The sequence below is a fragment of the Perca fluviatilis genome, chromosome 4 (assembly GCF_010015445.1).
Source record: "Perca fluviatilis chromosome 4, GENO_Pfluv_1.0, whole genome shotgun sequence".
Taxonomy (NCBI): domain Eukaryota; kingdom Metazoa; phylum Chordata; class Actinopteri; order Perciformes; family Percidae; genus Perca; species Perca fluviatilis.
Window position 1 is genome coordinate 37,970,495 of NC_053115.1, and position 15,883 is coordinate 37,986,377.

Consider the following 15,883-nt stretch of genomic DNA (forward strand, 5'->3'; position numbering starts at 1 on the left):
CAGGTGGGCCAGTTAGGTGGACACTGCAACTCCTCACTCCCTAACTATAAGCTTTATCAAATAGGAGAGTTTTAAGTTCATTCTTGAATGAGGTGACAGTTTCTGCCCCCCGAACCCAGATTGGGAGCTGGTTCCATAGGAGGGGAGCTTGATAACTGAAGGCTCTGGCTCCCATTCTACTTTTAGAGACTCTAGGTACCACAAGAAAGTCTGCATTCTGGGAGCGCAGTGCTCTAGTGGGACAATAAGGTATTAGGAGCTCTTCTAAATATGATGGTGCTTGACCATTTAGAGCTTTGTAGGTCAGGAGAAGGATTTTAAATTCAATCCTGGATTTTACAGGAAGCCAATGCAGAGAAGCTAATACAGGAGAAATATGATCTCTTTTCTTAGTTCTTGTGAGGACACGCGCTGCAGCATTCTGGATTAGCTGGAGAATCTTAAGGGACTTATTTGAGCAACCTGACAGTAGGGAATTACAATAGTCCAGCCTGGAAGTAACGAATGCATGGACTAGCTTTTCAGCATTGTTTTGAGACTGGCTATTCCTAATTTTGGCAATGTTACGAAGATGAAAAAAGGCTGTTTTTGAGTTTTGTTTTAGATGGGCGTTAAAGGATATATCCTAATCAAAAATAACCCCTAGATTTCTGACAGTAGTGCTGGAGGCCAGGGCAATACCATCCAGAGTAGCTAAGTCTTTAGATAATGAGGTTTGGAGCTGTTTAGGGCCCAGCACAATAACTTCAGTTTTGTTAGAGTTTAACATCAGAAAATTATAGGTCATCCAGGATTTTATATCTTTAATGCACGCTTGAAGTTTAGCTAACTGACTGGTTTCGTCTGGTTTGATTGACAAGTATAATTGGGTGTCATCCGCATAACAGTGAAAGTTAATTGAGTGTTTCCTAATAATATTACCAAGAGGAAGCATATATAAGGAGAATAGAATTGGTCCAAGCACTGAGCCTTGTGGAACACCATGGCTAACTTTAGCGTACTTGGAGGATTTATCATTAACATTAATAAATTGAGATCGATCAGAGAAATAGGACTTAAACCAGCTTAGAGCGATTCCTTTAATGCCAACTAAATGTTCCAATCTCTGTAACAGGATTGTATGGTCAATAGTGTCGAATGAAGCACTAAGATCTAGTAAAACAAGAATGGAGACAAGTCCTTTGTCTGAAGCAGTTAGAAGGTCGTTAGTAATTTTCACCAGTGCCGTCTCTGTGCTATGATTCCTTCTAAATCCTGATTAAAAGTCATCAAATAAACTATTGCTTGGTTAGCGACTACCTTCTCAAGGATCTTGGAGAGAAATGGAAGGTTAGCTATAGGTCTATAGTTTGCTAAGACCTCAGGATCGAGGGTGGTTTTTTTCAGAAGAGGTTTTATCACAGCTATTTTAAATGACTGCGGTACATAACCTGTTAATAAGGACATATTGATCATATCTAGTAATGAAGTGTTAACCACGGGTAACGCTTCTTATTGATTCCACAAGAGTCTCAGCTTTCCAGTTATACCCAATTTATGTAACTCTAAGGGCCCTATTTTAACGATCTAAGCGCACGGCTTGAAGCGCATGGCGCAGGTGCGTTCAGGGCGTGGCCAAATCCAGTTTGACGGAAAAAAGGGTCCGTGCGCCGGGCGCATGGTTCAAAAGGGTTGTACTTAGTGTCTTCATTAATTCATAGGTGTGTTTTGGGCGTAACATGCAATAAACCAATCAGAGTGTCATCTCCCATTCCCTTTCAAAAGCCAGGCGCGTTTGTTCCTTGGCGCATTGCTATTATGATGCAGATTTGCACCATAATATTTTTATGTGTAATCTTTTATGTGTAGTCTTAAACTAGCAAAGACACTTGCATCGGGCTTTGCGCTGCGCTGCGCCAGGTGCAAGATAGGGCCCTAAGACTGTTTAGGGACCCCAGCAGAGGTGGATAGAGTACAAACATATTCTACTTGAGTAAAAATACTATTGCTTGGATGAACTTTTACTTATGTACAAGTTAAATTACCGGTATATAAATCTACTCAAGTAAAAGTAAAAAGTAGCTCATTTAAAATGCACTCTAGCGTAAAAGCTACTTAGTTACTTCTATTAAACTAGCGAAAGCTTCTTTTTAACTACTAATGCAATGGTGTAAGTATTATTTAACGTTACCTCTGCATGCTTGTGCCGGTTTGATGTCGAGTTTTTATAGTTGGGTCCCTCTGGGCAAACGCAGCCTAATAAAGCTGTCGCCCTTCTTGTACTTAAACTTGTACTTTTGTAGTGGTCGCTTAAATATGGCCAGGGGTTCACTGCATTTTCTTCCACTTCAACTTCAGCAGAATTCAAATGGCTTTCGCTTCTATCTCGTTCTGCACCACTGGTGTCTGACTTTTCCGTCTGCATCCTTCTTGGGATTTTAGGGTTAAATAGGCGCTGCCCATCATTCACCGCAGTGGTTTCCGGGCGCTATTTTTTTTTTTTCTTGCAATTACATTTTTCTCAGTAACGCATGTGATTTCAATTTTGTAGCGAGGTACAATACTTCAAACAAAACATACTTAAATGAAAGTCAAATTACTGATTTTAAACACTACTTTACTTTAGGTTTACTTCTCTTTTTATACTAACCACCTCTGGACCCCAGTGTGCATTTTAGAATAGGCCAAAACAACATGGCAAAAAAGACGGCATGTTCTTTGCCCCAAACTGCATGAAGTGGGCATGTCGGTAAGGGAGTACCCATAGAACCCATTTTCATTCAGATATGCAAATTAGTTGTATATTGACATCATTTCTGGGAGACACGATTGCCACAAGATGCAAGCAAAAAAAACTTGCGTGTGTGTCTGTGTGTGTCCGAGAACAAGTCAGCAACAGCACAGTGAAGACGTCCGCATTGGAGCAGATATGCAGTCAACAATCAGACTTGCTTCTGTGCTTGTTTGCAGCTGCTTAACAAATCTGCAGTGTCATTAGGTCCCCCCCTCCCCCCCGCGCCTTCACCCGTCACCCACCACCGTGGTTATATAACTCTCACCCCACCCTTGGTGCTGTTTCATCAATGCTTAAGACTGCAGATGTTCCTCTCTCATCAGAAGGGAGAGGTCTAATCCACTGCATCCCTGCTGTACACAGGACATCTGCCAAAAACAGCGATTATGCTGCTAAATATTGATTCTTTAAGCCCCGTAGTTGGATAAAGAAAAGGCTGTTGATGCAGTTAAAACATTTATTCTTGAATTTGTTTTACCGTGAATCTCAAACAGTTCAGGAGAGCGACTTCATTTACAATCAACAATATATTTGTATTCAAGTGCATGATAAAAAAAGTCCGGCGCAGTGCTCGCTCCACATAAAACGTTACATCACGTCATTTCCGGCAAACTTCACGACGGCATCACCGATCTGTTTTAACAAGGGATCGACCTATGCTGTATTTTCAAGGCCGATACCGATTATTAGTGGTTAATGTAAGCGGAAAATGATTCGGATATGCCTTTACAGTGAAAATGGAAATCTTTTAGTCAAAATTAACATTTTGGAAGTTTGTTTTAAATACCTTAAACCATTATTTACTGAAACTGAAACTTTAAACATAATACACAGTCAAAAAGATGAAAAAAATATATACAAATTAGCTTCCTGAAGTTTTAACATGCTAACAGTTTGTTTGCAGGTGTTGCAGCTTGCTTACGAGCTGTAGCGGAACCAAAGTGGTGCACTTTTTAATTCATGAACTTTATCGGTTATTGGGCAAATAAAACACTGATACAGATAATCTCCTAATTGCCAAATATCGGCCCCCCGATAATCAGCCAGGCCTAGTTTTAACCATACAGTTAATTAGGGGTGCACGATTCAGAAAATGTCACGATTCCATTTAATATTCAATTCTATTTGAGTCCAAAACGATTCTCGATAAAAAAAATAAAAAAAATATTCACAGTATGTAAATGTAGTTACTTTTCCCATGTGATTGCAGTAGACATACAATAAAAAAAATGAAATTATATATATTATTTTCATTAAAACATATTAATCGATTTTTGGAATTCTATGAATCGATTTTAAATCGGAAGAGCTTGAGTCGCGATTCGAATGTGAATCAAATTTTTTTGCACACCCCCTACAGTTAATGGTTTTAACCCAATATCCTCTGGTCAGCTCAGCTAAAGACAGTGAATCCCTCAGCGTGTCGTTCACTACCGAGCCTGTTTGTAACTGTTAGGCTACCGACGACATTTCAACTGACTTTAGCAGTTCAGATAACACACTGGACTGTCCTGCTGTCACAGACGTGAACTAACCCCAGGCCATTGCCCTGTGGATGGACTCAGTGCGTTGCTGCAGACTGTTACGTCCCGCTGTAATCCTCCACAGTGAAATACAGTCACACTTTTACACCGTTTAGCTGTCAGCATATTTTTTGGGGGGCATTTTTAGGCCTTTATTTCCACAGGACAGATGAAGATATGAAAGGGGGGAGAGAGAGGGGGGGATGACATGCAGCAAAGGGCTGCAGGTCGGAGTCGAACCCGTGGCCACTGCATCGAGGAGTAAACCTCTATATACGTGCACCTGCTCTACCAACTGAGCTAACCCCGGCCGCTAGCTGTCAGCGTTTTAACCGTGTTTAATCCAGCTGCTAGCTAACGGTAGGCTAACGTTACCTGCTGTAAGGTTGTGTAGTGTAAACTTGCGTCATGTGCAGTGATGCTTCTGTTGCCTGTAGCGTCTGTTTCGGAGCATCACAGAGCAGTGCTGACCCAACCCTCATCTTTTCTATTTACTTCCAAATCTCAACACTATCCAAACAAAGAAACGGCAAACAAATAGGAAGAAATAATCATGTGTTATTATAACAGACTCCACTTATTCATCTTGGGGTCAGGTCTCCAATGCAGGAAGACATTGCAGGGAGAGGAGCTGCAGACTTCTTCTGACTGCAACACAAACTGACTCGTGCTGCTCCCTCAGAATATCCACATCCACTCTGCATCGCAGTCACACAGTCCTCTGCGACTGTTCTACTTCGGCAACGTCAAAGGTCATCTCATTTTAAATCGTGGAGTGTACTCTGCAGCTCCAGGGCTTTATTTGCTGGAGATTTAATGACCGTGAAAATAATCCATTGTGTCCTGAGCGGACATCCCGAGACAACAGTTTGCGTGCTCTTTCTCAACTGGTTACTCAATTTAGGCTATCCGGTTTTACTTTTGATGGAAAAAACTAGGTTAGTTCGAATAATATCACTAAAGCCACACACGCTCATTTAAATTATAAGCAAATTTGAATATTTTACGTGATTGTTGTTCTCCTCTGTTGAAGTATTTCACAGTAAATAAATACACATAAGTAAATTATATTGGCATTGCGGTGGTGATGACATGATTAGCGGTTTGATTGCCAATCTGTTTAGCAGGGAAATGTTGAAAGTAAGGAGACATGCAAACATGTTGAATTGATCTAGCGAGCTGTATGTCTATTGTAGTATTACACATTTGAACTCTGTCTCATAGTTTTTGACTGTAGTTTCTTTTTTAAAAATAAGAATGTCTTGTGAAAACAGAGACAAAGTCATCCTGAAACAGTGATCAGACTATTGCCTCATTCAAAATATTTTGAATCATAGCCGTTGTACGTGGTCATTATATCACGGCTTTAAACCAATCAGATTGCTTTTTATAACTAATCACAAATGACGGTGGGTACTCTGGATCATAGAACGGGCAGATGGATGGCCTAACAAACTGTAAGATATTTAGGCTCTGCTTCAAGAGAAGTGTGAGGTTGAAATACAAGCAAAACAAAGGGAAACAAAAGAAGTCTCTTGACATACATCCTCATATTCCAACACACATCTTTAGGATCCTAACCATGCCAGTCTCACAGTACAATGGTTTCTCCACCGTGTGTTACTCTGTCTACCCTGCATGTGTTCAGACTGCGTGGCTGTGTGGAGAGAGAGAGAGAGGAGGCAGCAGCCAGTCTCACAGCAAATTATGATGGGAACACAAACACATTGATTATAGAGTGGACGTACATTCAGGAGCTATTTCTGGGACTGCAATGCCATCAACACGCGCGCACACACACACACACACACACACACGCACGCTAACAAGCACACACAGACCGAAGATGATTATTATCATTTTGAAGCAACCCAAAAAAATAAAAATACATGGGTTGGTATCAGCGTCTCTAGCAAATACAACTCAACTAGTGCTTTTTTATTACGTTTCTACTGTATGTTTAGTGAGTGTGAGTATTTTTGCTTATGGTGTTCCTTGAAGCTGTACAAATCAGTATATTTTTATATTATTAATGGATCAATTGACTTTAGCATGTGTGCTGCTAAAGGCTTGTAGTATGAACGCACACAGATTTAACACCAACTATTGCAGTTTCCCTGAGCTCACCGAGTATCCTTAAAGTCTTACAGCTCATTGTTTTATAATCCACAGAGTTATGGTTTAGTCCCAACACTCTCATCAAGCTGGTTTCCAGCAGCAGCAGGCAGCTGTTTTCAGCAAAACAGTTTTGATAAACCCACCAATCAGCACACCGACAACATTAGAGACTAGCTGGGCACCATGGTGGAGCATATAGCTACAGAGACAGATATTTGTTGGTGAAAACAAAACCAGAGCTGAAAATAGAGGGATTCGTTGACTTAGTCAGGTGGACACAAACACAGCTCCACATGAATGTTAATATTGCTCTGTGTCTGCACTTTGAAAGGTCAAAAGTGAAAAATGAAAATGCCAATGTATGCTGTTCTGTTCACATTTTGCTGTTGCTCCCAGAGTTAATCCATCTTTATTCAAATATATTATAATGAAACAAAGAACCTCTCTCACAACACACAAGTGATCAAGACGTAATTTAGATAAGGCTAACCCAAGGGGGTAAGCGAGCATCCACAAAGCGTACATCCTATGGAGCCATTTTGTTGCTAACAAGCCATCACCCGCCGTTAGCATCCCATTGACTGCCATTCATTTTGGCGCCACTTTGACAGCGAATAACTTTAAATCTGAAGCGTTTAAAGACTCTATTTGTCCATTGTTTATTTCTAAAGAAACACAACAATGTATAAAAGGCTCCATTACCTTGTATCTCACGTTATGGCATAGCAGACGTTTTTGTAAAAATAGGCTAAGGATTGTGTCGTAACCATGCGACTTATTGTCACATAGTAGAGGAATTACCGTCCAGTACAAGAGAAGCTCATAGGAGGTTTGGACTTACATTAGCTGTTTAAGTTTAATTACTAATGGTAACTAGCATTTTAGTTAGCAATAATTAGTCTGTGCCTATGTTATCTCCCAACCCAATTTGTGAAATGGTCACGTTATTTAATCTATTGATTCGTGTCCACAGGGACGTTTTTCTCGTTTTTCACGACTACAGTAGCGAGTAGTATGAAATGCTGAAAATCCGCGTAAGGAGGTTGGTTGGGGTGGTGGATGAGTCAAACAATTCAGGACTTTTGACCTGGAGGCCGGGCGCGCGTCCCGCATGTGGCGTTTTGTTTCCCCGTTGTTTTTTTCCTAAACCCAACCTCCGCCATCCCGTTATTGTTGTGCGTCCCCCGTGGCCGTGTCCCGGCGTGTGAGTCGTCATCCCCCGCGGCTATTTCCCGGCGTGTGAGGCGTCCTTTCCCCGTTATTTTTACCTAAACCCAACCTCCGCCATCCCGTTATTGTTGTGCGTCCCCTGAGGCCATGTCCCGGCGTGTGAGGCGTCCTCCCCCGCGGCTGTGTCCCGGGCTGTGACATTTGCTTTCCCGATTAATCTTCGTATAGATCATTTCATGCTGACCACTACAAAAAACGAGATTAACGTGTTGTTGTACACGAATCAATAGATTAAAAATAACGTGACAATTTCACGAACTGCCGTGAGACCGTGTTGTATCTCCTTACATATACCTACGCTCTCCATCTCTGTAAGATTGGGAATGATTGAGATTTCTCTTGGCACAGCTACCAGAAGACTTACAACTTTCAGACAGGTTGCTCACGTCACATCTACGTCTTCAAGCTCAGTTGGAAGCTGCGCAGTAACGCTCAGCCCTCACCGGAAAAGTGCTTCTAATGGACTTCGCTGGTCTCCGTGGAAATCTACGGCGCCACATCGTCCATTTCTTTTGCTGTCTATGGGCTAAACAGGGTTTCTGTAGCAAGTGCAGGTTGAGGAGAGAAGGATGAAGCTGGTGCCACATATTTTAATTTAAAAAAAACTCTGTTTCTGTAATTAACAGAAGAAAGACAATATAAGTTGCACTGTAGTTTCCACGAGCGTAATGGCTGCCGACATTAACAGACACTTTTGCAAAACTAAATAAAACAATAAAACCGAAATGTCCCTCAGCACATTCTCATTTGAACAACAAAATGCACTGCCTTAGTTACATACTATACAGTGGTTCTAAACACATTAATTTAACAGATTATATTGAGATATCCATTTCAAACATCTGGCATTGAATAAGAAAAAGAAACCTAGTCACAACTGCTCACACATTACCTTAGCCTAACAGAAATACAAGGACTTAACCAGCTAGCTAACAGTAGTGCTAGCGTGTGTGATGCTAACGTTTTAAACTATGACAACACACGCCAAGAATTATTATATACATACATATTATAAGTTGCACTGTAGTTTCCACCAGCGTAATGGCTGCCGACATTAACAGACGCTTTTGCAAAACTAAGTAAAGCTCACGTTAGTTCTGCCCCTAGAGTTCACTCTGCCATTTACTGGTCAATGTCGCCGCCTAGTGGCGAGGAGTCCAACTGACTTAAAGAACGCTAGACAGTTTCTTGCTCCTATCTACATGCATCTTAAAAAAAAAAATAATAATTAATAGGCGAGAAACTAAACTGTTCTAAATTGTCTGGGGGGGTCCTATGAATAGCATGTAATTCAATATTAATATATTAACCTCAAAACCTGGTGCCACATTTCCAAAACATTTCACTTTCTTCTCTGACAAGTTTGGTAAATAGCACGCAGTGTATGTTTGAGCGATTTATTAAATGTTTCATTTTCTGTAACATTTGGCCGTTGGTCCTCAATGGCCTAACTTGAGTAATACCATGGTCTGGGTGAATACTCGATTCTGATTGGCTGCAGGCTGTCCATTAAAAAGTGTTATACCATGGTCTGGGTGAATACTCGATTCTGATTGGCTGCAGGGTGTCCATTAAAAAGTGATGTAGGACACCTAGTAAAGGAGTTTGGTGAAACTGACTGTTTACTGTTCTAAATGAATGCGCTACATTAAATCAATAAGGAAATGTGGATTTATTATTTCCAACTCGTCCTCTGAACACCACAGGATGGCGCTAAAACACACAGGCTGCAAGAAGTAAGTTATACTGGCCCTCTGGACTGACTTTGTTTCACAGCGAATAACGTTATCTCATATATCTCAGCTCGCTGCTTCAGGCTGCGCCGCTGCAGCCGACAGCAATGTTACACATTGCGGATCAAATTCTTCGTAAAAGTCGTTATATTGTTTTGGGGACAATGACATGGCTGGATAGCTAGCTTGTCTTGTTGTTCAACATACTGTCAAATTATTTTTACTGATTGCCAACTGTACACAATGTTATTGACTTTGGATCTTGCTAGCATAGCGTTAGCTTTCTGGCTCGTAGCTAAACTGAAGGGTTCTATCAGCTGAGCGGACTATATAAATATCTCCGGTTGCTAAGGGAGGCAAGTCGTATCTAAGGTTCTTCCTAATTCCTGGTGGAGAGAACAACGTTTGCATTGCATAAGAACCTGATGGATGGGAATGATTGTTCCAGGTATTAGTCAAACCGTCAAGCCGTCCCCGTAACCAGGGAAACGGAGTTATTGTTTGGATATACTTTAGATTTCGATTGTAAAACTAATTAAAATATGAACTAATGTTTTAAAAATATGTTATTTGGCAAGTGACCATGGTATAAGCGGACGACGAGGCGTGGCGTGAACCGTCCTCCGCTGCGCGTCGGACGGTTGCCTCCGCCGAAGTCCATTAATACCTGACAATGGACACCTCGTCGGGCATTAACCCTTACATATAGGACACCTACTAGTTCCAGTGAAACTGACTGTTCAATGTTCTAAATGAATGCGCTATATTAAATGATTTAAAAAATATCTAAATTCCAACAGTGAGTGTAGTCCTTCAGTGCCTCGTTCTCTGAACACCACAGGATGGCGATAACACACAGACTGCAAGAAGTCAGTTACACTGCCCCTCTGGACTGACTTTGTTTCACAGCGGTCATCTCTCATACCGTTCACTGTTCAGATCGATACTTCACGTTCAGGCTCGAGCCGGCAGTACACATGGCGGATCATTTGTTCGTGAAAGTCTTGATATTGAAAGGGTCAACTGGGAACAATGACACGGCTGGATAACTAGCTAGATGATTTTTTGAAATAGATTATGTTCTATGGAATGGATTTTTTTTTTTTTTACCGCTACATCATATCTGTTTCCAGCAAAACAGAGCGAAAGCAGAAAATGCAGAAAATCCACGTTATGTACTTCTTTACAGACATTCTTTAATGACTGACTGACGTGATGTGCATTCTTCTTAGAAGACAATCCATTTTTACAAATGTCTCGTGATATCTTGTTTCTAGGAGTGTATTATTCAACTTTTGTTTTCGATAAAGAAGCAGAAGATAACTAGCCTCGTGAGACCGTCCTGATCTCACGAGCTCCAGTTTTCCACTCGCAGATCAGTCTGGCATCTTGAGATAGAGAAAATTTGGAGCCGTTAGCCAAACGACCGGGCCAATCAGCGTTGGTTTTGAGGTGGGTTAGGTGGTGATAGACAGATGGTTTATCCAATCAGCTAACCAGTATTTTCAGACAGCGGTCCGGGAACCTGAAATGGTGTCTTTTATTCCTAAATTCTCATTACACAAACGGCAAATATCCTTTACCAACATGTTGCTTGCTTGCTGAGCTAACAAGCTATGCTTTGCCTGCAGCAGCAGGGGTAGCCTGGCTTGTGGTTATATTTTCATACGCTTCGTGGATCTGATTGGTTGATTTGGCCCGTCTATCACCAACATAGGTGATAGACAGATGGTTCATCCAATCAGCTAACCAGTATTTTCGCCCCTTCCCAAAAGTTCTCCAACGGAAAGTTCCCAGATGGATATGCCGAGCAAATGTGAAGCAATCCATCTGGCGGAGTCAGGTTAGAAGAGAACCGCAATACTCAATACTGTCGAATCGCAATAAATCCAAATCGCCATTCAAATTGAATCCTGAAAGAATCGAATCCAGACAAAAGCATATCTGTCCCAGCCCCATGATCTTGTTGTTAAACGTAATGTTACTGTCAGATTATATTTGCTGATTTTCAACTGTACGCAACATTATTGACTTTAAATCGTGCTGCTTTAACGTCAGCTTTGTGGCTCGTAATGTTTGCTGACCATAAAGATTCTATAACTATCTCCCGTTGCCAAGTCGTATCTAAGGGCCGTCCTATGAGAAACTTATGGGATGGGAATGATTGTTCCAGGTATTAGTCAAAACCTCAGGTGTTACTAGGGAAATGGAGTTATTGCTTGAAAAAAACTTCAGATTTTGATTGCAAAACCTGTGAAAATATAAATTAAAGGTCTTGAAAAATGTTATTTGTCAAGTGAACATGGCAGGGTTTTCCCATGCCATTATAAGGTTTAGGTGCAGCACCCGAGCCGTTTTGGGCAGCACCTTAGCCAAGTGACTAAATAAAAGACTTTTCTCAGATCTAATAATTGTAGTTGAACTTCTTTAGCAAGTTTTGTCTTTAAAGGTCCCATGACATGGTGCTCTTTGGATGCTTTTATATAGACCTTAGTGGTCCCCTAATACTGTATCTGAAGTCTCTTTCCCGAAATTCAGCTTTGGTGCAGAATTACAGCCACTAGAGCCAGTCCTACAATGAGCTTTCCTTAGGATGTGCCATTTCTGTGTCTGTAGCTATTGAGGAGGAGAGTGGGAGTGGCAAGGTGGATGGTGGGGGTGTGGCCTTGACCAACTGCCACTTTTCTCGTTTGAAAGCCATGATGTCTCTCTCTCATGGGTTGGCCAAATTCTCTGGGCGGGAAAAGCAGAGAAAGGGGAGGTAACCTTGCTTGTTATGACCTCATAACAAGCAGATTCCAAAACGGCTCATCTGAGCTTTCATTTTCTCAAAGGCAGAGCAGGATACCCAGGGCTCGGTTTACACCTATCACCATTTCTAGCCACTGGGGGACCATAGACAGGCTGGGGGAACTCATATTATTGTTAAAAAACCTCATAAAGTGAAATTTTCATGCCATGGGACCTTTAAGCTTTTTGAGTGTTATTTATTTATCTGCTCTAGCTTTTCCAATGTTTTAGACACGGATATGGTGATGATAATAACGTTCCAAAATGATGTGAAAAAGAGATGCAAAACTACCAAAAAATGGACACAAACCGACTACAAAACACGCCAAATGACCACAGAGACCCAAAACAACCCCGAAGAAAACTAAAATGACCAAAAAGGGACACAACACGATTACAAAGAGACAAAATCCCACAAAGAGACACAAAATGTTTGGGGAAATAGCTTCTTTTTTTTTTTATTGAAAAGCGTAACATTTTCTTGAGGCATGATGACCCCTCGGCAAATACACACACCTAAGGCTTCCACAAAGCTAGGGAAAACGCTGTATGTTATAGGCTGGTTAATGCCCTTCGAGATGTCCTCGTTGGGCTTGTTTAGTCTGCTGCCACCATCACCAGACCCAGATAATTGGCAGAAAACAGATGGATGGATAGATGATTGGATATGGATATGGATATGGATATGGATGTGGACGGATGGATGGATGATATGGATGTGTATGGATGGATGGATGTGGACGGATGGATGGATGGATGATGGTGTGTGTGTGTGTCTGTGTGTGTGTGTGTGTGTGTGTGTGGCAGAGGCTTGTGTGGACATGTGAGTGAGTCAAAGCGTGAGTGTAGGGTGGAGGATTAGGGGGGAATTGCAGCCTCTAAACCTCTGTCTCCTGTCTCTTCATCCAGGGTCCCCTCCCTACACATCTGTGTTTTGCTAAGAATCCTAATGCTGAGTAACAGTAACACCTTTAATTATAGTGACTCGCACACACTCACTCAGACACAAAGGAGACTGCAGATGTGTTTGATCTGCAGCTGGCGCGTGGCTAAACAGCTGCTCAGGGCCCTTCAGCCAGCAGGGGGCCTCACTCAAACTGTGAATTCTTTCGGAGTTAATTTTTTCATCAAATTTATTTGGTCTGTCAAAGTCTAGGATTTGTGGATGCCATAAAATGTATATGTAAATGTATGTATGTAAATGTATAAAAGGTATATCTATACCTTAGGTTTTTTAAAAGGACTTCTGTTTGATAAACATTTGGTGTTGGGGTACTATATACTGTTTATGCTCCAATAATACTTCAACCAAATCACTAGGTATATCTTTACATTGTAAAAACACTTATTTAGGTATAATTTTGTGTTGGATTACAGCAAAACAAGAGGGGGGTTTCATAAAGCAAGATTCAGTAGCTGCTTATATATAGGTCATTTATTTTGGGGATGCTCTGTTCCATAAATCAGACTTAAAGTTGTTCTTCCCTAAGATTCCAGTCCTGCTTGATTTGCCAACACTCGTAAGTATGATTTAATAAAACAGCAAACACTCCTTGAGCAGCTGCTAATCATAAATACAACACAAGAGCTACTTAAACCAAACCGTTATTTTGATGACGTCCTGTTTTTAAAATCTGGTTTATGTTCAGCATATTTGATTTGGCGTAGGTTCTACGTCGGATGCACTTCCTATTATTTTATTTATCGTACTTTTTCGTCTTTATTCAGTTCTTATTTCAAATATTTAAGTATTTCTGGATCTCACAACTTTCCCATATGCCTTTTTATTGTGCTCCCTCTGTCATTGATGACTGGCAGTATGAATGTGTATATATGTTTCGGTGGACTGTAGAAAAAAAGCTATGTGTATCTGATGTGACCATGTATCCCAACAGGTCCAAACATGTATCCCACCCCTGACCATTTTTTAGGGGTGGGATACTTGTTTTGGTGTTGAGTGGAAACCCATGCAATTATGGGGAGAACATGCAAACACAGAAGGGTCAGGAATTGAACTCAGGACCTTTTTTTCTGTGAGGCGACATGCTAGAAAGCTTTTTTGGTGCCCTTTAAAAAATAATAATAATAATATTAATTGGCCCCTGCTCTCAGACAGCCTGAGTCTACCATAGCCTGGCAGATGGATTGACATGAAATTGAGTACAGACATTCATGGTTCCCAGAAGATGTACTAATCCTAATGACTTTGGTGAGCCCCCACACTTCTCCTCAGTATTTAGCAATGCACCATTGTTCCTACTGTAAGTACAGTGAGTGATTAAGTCTTGTTAAAGATTTTTGTCTTCCCCTGCACTGTAACCTAGGCTACATCTACACTATTACGTTTTGGTTTAATAATGAATATCTTTTGCTATGTTTAAGCCTTGTGTACACACCCCCGCTGTGGAGTTTCCGAGCCCCTAAAACGGAGACATTTGGAAACACCGCTGCCACCATTTTGGTTCGGAGACTTTTGATAACGAGGACGCACGTCAGTCAGTCTTATCGGTTAGGTAGGCTTAAATACCTTCCAGTAACAGTTCCGACTCGTCGCCGGTCCAAGCTAATAAATCCCTGCTCTTACTTTTCACCACTGTTGTTCTTTCTCCGAAGTATTTTCTGTATTTTCAACCGCAGAGTAACATCAGACAATCTGCTTCCTGTTTACACCCTGAATGGTCATGTGATATGTGTTGACAGACGTGTCAACGTGGATGGAGATTAGTTCTGCTACTGGAACTAAACCTCCTGTTTGGACGTAGCTGTTTTTTGTCTGAAAATGCAGCTTAAAAATGAAATGCTAGTAGTGTAGATGTAGCCTAAATATTGAGAGACTGGTTGGTTTGGCTGGCATTGGTTGACAAAGAGAAAAATATGGAATAACTCCAGTTTCATCCTTTGTTCAAAAGGGCAAGCATAGAAAATATATTTTCTTCGTAAACCCTCTTCCACAAAGAAATACTAATCTGAACAATATGACCCATGCTTGAGTGATTGATATTTTTCTGAGGTACAGCTTCAGGCTTACCCTCAATGCTGCTAATATTTCTGCTCTTTCTCCACTCCACCCTGATGTAACTTGGACTGCATCAGAACAGGAACAAATACCATGAAAAAAGAGAGCCAGAGGGAGAAAGGAAAAAATATATATTTGAGGAAAGAGAGGGAAAGAAAAGAGTGGAAGAAAGTGACCGGAAAAGGAGTGGAAATGGACAGGATGAGGGGGTGAGTGCTTTGACTTGCATGCTGAATGAACGAGTGGGAGAGGAGGCAAAGGAGAGAAAAGGGAGGGAAACCGAGAGGGAGATGGAGGTAGACAGCATTGAGGAGGAGGAAGGGAGGGAGGGGGCGATTGTTACTGGAGCCTCGGAAGGTTTCAAATTTCTTTTTTCTGTCGATTCTCTGCTCACATGCAGATTCAGTCTCTTCCTTTCTTTTTCTCTCTCTCTCTCTCTTTCTCTCCCTCTCTCTTATTTTTTCCAGAGTGGCGGGGCTGTCTGCAGATCGGCCCACTCCAGCCAAGCCCCAGCATGTTGTAGGCGGCTGCTACCAACAGGAAGACCGGAGCGGAGAAAGCAACAAAGAAGAGAAGGGAAGAAAGTGAAGGAAGGGATGGTGAAAGAAGGTAAGCACTGCTGCACGTGTTCCTTTATTTGAAACATTGAAGGGAGAGAAGGGGGGGAGGAGAGGAAAGATGGAGGGATCTCCAGTTTCTG

At 41.5% G+C, this 15,883-nt stretch overlaps 1 protein-coding gene across 2 annotated transcripts in view; it reads left to right on the forward strand.

Annotated features, from left to right (window-relative positions):
* Window positions 1-15,883, forward strand: part of plekha6 (pleckstrin homology domain containing, family A member 6) — a 135,321-nt gene that overhangs the window by 9,789 nt on the left and 109,649 nt on the right. For both annotated transcript variants that reach the window (XM_039796336.1, XM_039796337.1), the window contains exon 2: window positions 15,651-15,792. The gene's annotated coding sequence lies outside the window, so the exon portion shown is untranslated. The remainder of the gene's footprint in view (window positions 1-15,650; window positions 15,793-15,883) is intronic.